Source organism: Parambassis ranga, chromosome 8, assembly GCF_900634625.1.
Source record: "Parambassis ranga chromosome 8, fParRan2.1, whole genome shotgun sequence".
NCBI lineage: Eukaryota > Metazoa > Chordata > Actinopteri > Ambassidae > Parambassis > Parambassis ranga.
The window spans coordinates 3986389-3992055 of record NC_041029.1 but is presented as its reverse complement, the minus strand read 5'-3'; positions in this window follow the sequence as shown (position 1 = coordinate 3992055).

The following is a 5667-nucleotide window of genomic DNA, read 5'->3' as shown; positions in this document are numbered from 1 at the left end:
GAAAGGAGGAGATTATTAGATTATTAGTGTTAGAGACAGCTGAGTTGAAGAAGGCAGTGAAGGCAGATGAGGAGAGACGTAAGATTCTATATCAGGCATATCTGTGCTGCATAGATGATGATTGTGAGGAGTCCGGTAGTACCACTGACATTAAACAGGAAGTAGAGAGCGAGAGAACTCAGGGGGCTGAGATACCGCCTCCCTATTCACCCGCCTCTGCTGTAGCTTCTGCCTCGCCTCAGACCCCACCGCTGGGATGTACCCCATCATGACTGTCCCTGATGGGAGGGGGCGAGTAACAGACAGACAGACAGGAGTGAACTCTAGTCAACCTGGTGCCCAGCAGCACTGGTATAGACAGGAAACAGAGGAGGGGCTTCCCCTGTTGCTTCAGCAGGCCCTGAAAAATGACCCTGATTTACCAGGAAGTGATTCTGTTGATTGGGAGAGACATGTTGTACACCATATGAATTTACATATAGAAAACAACTGAGTACCTCAGCCTGCTCCCCCACCCCAGCCACAGTCCCCAGTTGTGGGTAATCCTGATATGTATTTAACGCCACCTTGGGCCAACATCATAGAGGAAGTAACTGGAGGGGAAAAGAGGGTGGCCGTGGGGGAGGGGGGCATGGAAGGGGTGGATACAGCGGTATGAGTGGGGGTGACTGCTTCTACTGTGGAAAACCTGGCCACTGGGAAAGAGACTGTCACTACAAGCAGCCCCGTGAGTGACCACAAGGAGCTCCCTGGTATCCTCCCCAGGGAAGTGGCATCTCACATTATTCCGTCGGTTGGCAACATCTGCCATTCACAGAACTTGTAAAACTGTGTCAGCAGGCCAGCACCACAGTCATTGTTTCATTCGCTCCAGCTCATCACCAGTGAATCTGATGCCCAGAGACTGGAACCTCCATTATGTGCTCCCCAGATGGATTAATAGGGACATTTGTTACTGGACAGACTTTTTATGCTCCCAGAGTGTTGGAGTAACTGGACAGTGGCTGATGAGAACCACTACGATACAGATGTCTTGTGAAGATATCTGCTGGACTCGTTTTCTGTCTTGTTTGTGGCTGAGGAGGGAGTAGCTGCTGACGTATAGTTAACACCAGAATAGTTTAAATGGCTCAAAATGGCAGATAATAGTGTGCCACTTGTTTGCTTAGTCATTGTTCCACACATAATATTACAGAATTAGGCTCCATGGTTAGGAAAAGCTATTTCTAATGAATAGGCCATCACAGAGGATAGGTGTTTAGAATTCTTCATCCTTTAAAGCTTATTAGGTTACCATTCATACAGTAGAGGCATAATAAGGCTCAGGAGATGTTAGCCACACTATCGCACAGCATACGGTCTTCATCATTTACTGATATAGGTTTTGTGCCTCCTGTACTCTTGTCTCTTTCATTGTCTCAACTTCCACCGATCTGGCTCACCTAGATCACTTAGCTCCATTTTATCTGGATGTTTCTGAAACAGGTGGAGTTGTGAATGGTGTTCTGTTCCAGAAAAAAAGAGGGTGAGACAGGTATTAATGTATTTGACCCAGGTTCTGCAGGGGGGTTGCAAGGTGGAGCAGGCTTTAGGCCTAAAACATAGGTATGGTGCAGTATATCAGCCACAGTCACAGGGAAAAGTGGAAAGGATGAAACTAAAACCTAAAACAAAAAATGGGCTAAAATCTGTGCACAGACCAAATTAACATGGGTTCAAATATTTTCTATTGACTTGATGTGTGTATGATGTTCTGTTAATAACCATATGATTTACAACCTATGAGCTTCTTGCAGGTCTACAGTTTCCCGGACCAGCTGGCCCGCTGAGACTGAAAGAGTATGCAGTATGGTGTTAATAGAAACCATAATATAATGAATTTAAAGCTTTGGTGTCAGCTTTTGCATTACAGGTGAAAGGAGAGACGGAGAGTCCAGGCGGAGCCACACCACACACAGCCGAGTGGGCCCTCCTGAAGGTGATAAAAAGGAAGTGGTCGGAGCCTAGGTGGACTGGACCAAATCAGATGGTGGACAGGACATCCCATGCGGTGAGGCTTAAAGGGAAAGGCGACATCTGGTATCATTGGATACCATACTAGCTAGCTAGTTGTTAAAATCACAAATCTGAATGCCGTGAATATACTGAAACGTCTCATGTGTTATTTTACCGTACTAACCGGGTGAAGTTACCATGGAGACGGCACACCACAATCAAAACAAAACACTGAACTAAGCTCCACGGCGACAACCTTTGATGACATCATCAAAGGTTGTCGCCGTGGAGCTTAGTACACAAACAAGAGCATTTTGGCACACAGTGATTCAAGCATTCAGGATTATTTTCCATTGAGCGAGGACTATTTCTTAGAACACAGCAGAACAATATTTCCAGCATTCACAATCATTTCTTCAACGATAAAGATATGTTCAGGAGCGAGAGTGCTGCTCTGCTACATGCAGAAAACGATCAGCTGCGTGCCGACCTGGCTTCTCTAAAAAAGAAGATGGCCCACAAGGAGCAAAAGTGGGAGGAGCAGGCAGCAGCATTAAAGGAGGATCTGGCCATTAAACAGCGTGCATTGGCAGGCATGCATGAGGACATGTATTCACAACAACAGTTTATGGATGTGCAGCTCAAAGAAGCCAACGATAAAAATCGGTGCCTCAGACACACTGTGGAAGAGCTGCAGGTCTACAAAGCTGTTTCTATGAGATGGTCTATAATTTTGGACAGGAGGTGTGTTGATATGACCTGTAAACTTAGCACTCTGCACTCCCACGTAGAAGAGGATAAAGACATCATCATCACTATGACCAGTAAAAAAAACGCTCTCGACTGCCAACTGAAGGAGAGCGCAGAGGTGATGCACACACGACTGCTGCACCTGGAAGAGGTGCTCGCAGTTAAAGACGAAAGCCTTGAGAGCATGCAGCAGCTCCTTAACGAGGTTAGAGAGGAGAAGAGGCTCCTGGAAGAGGAACTCAGCGAGCCTAAGATTTCCAAGAAGGAGCAAAAAAAGGCAGATAAGAAGCTGCAGAAAGAACGTGAGCAGAGGGAGAGAAACAAGAAAAGAAGGATCGCAAGAAGAGAGAGAAGCAGGAAAAGAAAGAACGTGAGGAGAGAGAGAAGCAGGAAAAGAAGGATTGCAAGGAGAGAGAGAAGCAAGGAAAAGAAGGATTGCAAGGAGAGAGAGAAGCAAGAAAAGAAGGATTGCAAGGAGAGAGAGAAGCAAGAAAAGAAGGATGCAAGGAGAGAGAGAAGCAAGAAAAGAAGGATCGCAAGGAGAGAGAGAAGCAAGAAAAGAAAGAACGGAAGGAGGCGTCATGGCGTATGAGGAGCTGACTTCTCTTCTTCAGCTAGACACTGCGGACCAGGCCAACCAGACTGGCTTTGCCTGTGTAGCAGGGAGGCGTCCCACACCTGGAACTGACCTGTTATTTCTTCAGCTTCTAACATGTTTGGTGCTTCTGTTCTTTTTTTGTTTTTGTTGATCATACATGAGAATAATCTGTTCACTGAAAAACTGTAACTGTGTGTGTGGTCTGTTGCATTAAACATTCAATGTCTTACATTTGTTATTTTAAAATGCTGCACAAATAATGAAACCCAGATATGCTGGCAACAGTTTACTGTATTTGGATTTGAATAAAATGCATTACATATACAGGATAGAACAAAAACAGTGATAACAATTATTATCACGTGCTGTCCTCAGGCAGGTGAAGACTGGTCTGGTGCAGCGTCTGGTCATAAGATCACAGAGCTGTGGAGAGAATATCACAATTACACAATGTACAGTAATTACAGCAAGACATAAAGAGAGCAGCAGTAAACTGAACAATGACAACAGCAGCAGGTCTATGACAGACGACGCTGCTCTGCTCGTCCTCAGCTACAACAACAGAGAGACAACGCAGCATGTTTAGCAGCGCCCATAATGATAATGACCATCGACAAGAACAAAGTCTTTGTATCCACATCAAGTTTGTCAGATCAGATCAACGGTAAATGGAAGAAAAACTGCTTCAAAATGCAGAAAGAGCCTGTTAGCATCACGTTAGCATCACGTTAGCATCACGTTAGCCAGTGGCGTAGGAAGCATTAAAAATGTGGGGGGGACACCTTCTGTGGGTGGGTGGTGAAAAAAAGTACATCAGTATATTATGAAATATAATATAATAATATGAAGTAGTTGCGTTTTCCTGTGGATTTTAGCAGGTGTTAAACTATTTTACCTACAGAAGTAAACACTTCATGACTATTTCAGAGACAGATTCAACAAAACTCGGTGACAAACAGAAACTAATTCCAAGTGAAACAACAGTTTTGTCAAACATACTGGTGCTACTACACTAACAGCCTCCATATCTGAGGCCTTCTCTCATTTACAGAGACAAAAAACTGGCAAATCCCATAGAAAAATGAACCAAACTGCTTAATGCAGATAATACTGAAACACTAAAATACTAACTTACAAATAAATGCATGTCTTTATTTTTATTTGCTTATAAACTACTTAATTCACAACAAACCGTTGTGGATGTGTTTATAATGATGCGCTGCCTCATCTGCTGCATCAGTGTGTCCCTGTTCATATAATGCTCCACTGTGTCCTGACGTCCATCACATGTGTTTTATTCTTGCTGATAAGAATAGGAGCAGGTGGCTGTGTGCACTGGCTCGGCGAGGCTGAAGCTAGCAGGCTAACAGGAGCTAACCTGGCCCTTATTACAACATGGGTTAATGCTGAAAACAACTCTAACTCTCCGTGTCTTTGTTAGAATCTCCTCATGTCCATTGTGTGTGGGGAGGGAGCAGAAAAGCAACAACATGTCGTCAGACAAATAAGACCGTCTACTGTAACTGACAGTAAACAGCAGCTTCCTCCCAACGTTTTCTAAGTTGATTTAACATCAACCTAACGTCTCCTGGGGCCATGTGACAAACAGTCAGGCTTCAGCATGAGCTGGACTTTGTGGGATGACACTGACGTCACCTCCTCCAGCTTCGACCAGCTTCGAACCAGCACCGACGGTTCTCTTTACGGTGTTTTACGCTCGCTCGAAGAGACCACTGGCTTTGTTAGGTCTGTTACTATAGTAACGGTATTGCAGCGCTGTGGTAACCAGGAAAACATGGAGTGGATTTCAGCGGTGAGGTTATTCTCTTATGAACCAAGTGGAACGGAGTTTTTCACGAGCAATCGAAACAGCGTTAGGTGGAGTTTACTACTCACTAAATGTGGGGGGTCCAAACGGGCCGTTTTAAAATGTGGGGGGGCATGTCCCCCTCTGATATAATGGTAGCGACGCCTGTGAGGCATTTTGTTTTTAGCTTAGTTAGCTGAAATGCTGTACGTGCCCCTTTCCTTCAGAGGTAAACAAACACTTTCTTCTCCTTTACAACTAATCAATTTGCAATTGTTGAACAAGAATTCTTGTTTCCACACAGGTTCTTCTTCCTGATAAATCCAGAGAAGGGCCCAAAAGTGGAGAGTAAGTAAAACAAGATGCGACTGTCTGTGACTGTCTGAAGCTAGCTTAACTAAACCTTAGTAGCTTCAGATACTACTAACTAAGGTTTTTTCCAGATTAACTCGTGGTATTGCTAATATTTAGGAGTCTTCTCTCTTACATTTCAGGTATTACAGTTAAAAAACCACTT